The sequence below is a fragment of the Neltuma alba genome, unplaced genomic scaffold, assembly GCF_004799145.2.
Source record: "Neltuma alba isolate B1F8T4 unplaced genomic scaffold, ASM479914v2 tig00010350_pilon, whole genome shotgun sequence".
Taxonomy (NCBI): Eukaryota; Viridiplantae; Streptophyta; class Magnoliopsida; order Fabales; family Fabaceae; genus Neltuma; species Neltuma alba.
Genome location: NW_021635259.1, coordinates 130973 through 133381, shown reverse-complemented (window position 1 = coordinate 133381; position 2409 = coordinate 130973).

The following is a 2409-nucleotide window of genomic DNA, read 5'->3' as shown; positions in this document are numbered from 1 at the left end:
AGCCCAAGCTAAAAGATGGAAGTCCAATATTCTAAAAGACCCATTACAAGGCATTGTAGGCCCAATGACAAGAGCAAGGACCAAATCTATGAAAGAGGCGCTGAATTGTTTGATAAAAGATCTTAAAGAGTTAGAGCCCATTTATTTGGAAGAAGCATCCCTCAATCAGCCCATCAAGGGTCCAAACATGGTGATTACATTGCTAGAAGCCAAACAAGATGATGTACAAGGCCCATGTGCAGTCCAGATTAAAGAATTCACTCAAAATACCATGTGACAAGCATGTGCCTTGGAGGAGGAGCATAAGTGACGTCCAAGAATATTCAAGAAGAATCAAGAAGGCGTCTTTATGTATTAGTTATGGTTTAATTTCGTTTTTTTTTAAGTTTCCATTTTTATTTGCATTAAATAAGGCCTTTTGGTCAAAGATTGCATAAGAATATTTTAAGTTAGTTTCCTATTTTTAGGTAGAAGCCTTTTTCTTCAAGAAAAGGTAATTTCCTATTTCCTTTAGCCTTAATTGGTGCCAACCAAGATAGTCAATCATCATTAAGGCACATTTATGGCATTTATGACCTAGGGTTTTTTGATTCTAGATTGTTCTTTTGCTGCCTATATAAGGCTACGTTTTTTGCAATTGAGAATCAGATTTGAATGAATGAATTTTAGAGAATTTTATTTCTCTTGAGTGAGCTTTGCTTGCCGCCTCGTATTCTCGTGGGAATACTCGACTGTATCAAGGATTGATCATCCTTGTGGTGTCTCCATGGCTAGGGTTGTAAGAGACAGGTTCTCTTAAGGTCCTACCTTCGATCGTTCGTCTAGTTTCCTAACTTGTTTCTAGCCGATCCATATCCGTCCCTTATATCATTTGGCATCAGAGCTAAGGTTTGCTAGAATTCAAGTTCTATCCTTTTATCTATTATTTCTGTTTTCTTGTTTCATCTTCTTAATTCTATCATTCGTTCTTCATCCCTTGCTTCCATCAATTTGTTTCTTTGCCTTTCCACCTCCTATTTGTGTTTTTTTTTTGTGACTTTCTGTGTTCCTTTGAGCAGCAAAAAAGAAAAAAAAAAGAGAAAAAATTCGTGCACCAAAAAAAAGCAAAAAAAAAAGTGTTGTGTTGTGAAAAAAAAAAAGGAGTACTAGAAAAAAAAAGGAAAAAAAAATCCGAAAATTCAAAAAAAAAAAAGAAAGAAAGAGAAGAAGCTGCAGATTTGAGAATTGCAATGTTAAAGATGAGTTTCCTAAAATTGAGAAGAGCTTCCATTACAAGTCATAACTAGTTTCCTAAATCGTTAAACTTAGGTGGTAAGAGTTCTTATTTCCTCTCTTTGCATGTTTCCTAATTTCTTCTTGTTTCCTTTTTTTTTTTTCCTTTCCTTTTTTTTTCCGTATTGCTTAATTTGAGTTTCTTTCCTTTTCCTTCAAGTTTCCTATTTGCTTCCTTCCTTCCATATCTTACCTTCCTAACTTGATTTGCTTTTCTTGCAAGGTGCCCAATTTCCTAAATTATTTTCAAGGTAGCACCTTTCCTAAATATTTTCTTCCTTTTTTTTTCCTTTCTTTTCTAACTCATAGCTTTCCATATTCTCCTTTCTTTTCTTTTTTTCCTTTTTACGTTTTCCCTCCTCTTTTCCTTCCTTTGACGTTTTTGGTACCTATCCTTCTTCTTTTATCACATGTTCCTTTCTTATCTCTTATATTTTCTGGTTCTTGCAATTCTGGTTGTGGAGATTACCATTTACTAACATTGTCTCTTGATTTTGTTGAGTTTCAATCAAGAATACTATAGGAGGCAAGTTTGAGTGGTAAAAGGCGAGAGTGTTATTACATCAATTTAAGAGCCAGATTTGAGTTAAACACGAGTGACACTACAATTTCTCGAGTGAAACACGCGAGTAGAGTGGTAAGGTCCCTTCTTACTATTTCATTTCTCTTTGATCACACTAACGTTTCAATTTCAAGATGAGTGACAAAGAAGCCAATGTGGAAGGTATCAAATGCTCCTATCAGCCAGTTGGAGGACAACACTAGGTTTTTTTAAGGTGTTCACCCCTAAATTCCCGTAGACATATTTAGGCATGATATTAATGGCTGCTCCTAAGTCTGGTAAAGCTCCTTGTATAGTGGCTTTATATATGGTTCAGGGAATAGTGTATGACCTTGGATCTTAGCACTTAATAGGTAGGTTAGACTTGAACAAGGCTGACACATTGGATCCTACTTGGACTTTCTCATTAGGTCTATACTTCCTTTTGTTGGTACACAAGGCCTAGAGGAATTTGCCATGCTTAGGGAATCTTTTGAGAAAATCTAGCAAGGGTACTTTAATTTCAAGTTTACTAAACAGATTATAAGCCTCTTTTTCAATATTATTGTCATACTTCTTTTTGCTATTAAAGTAAG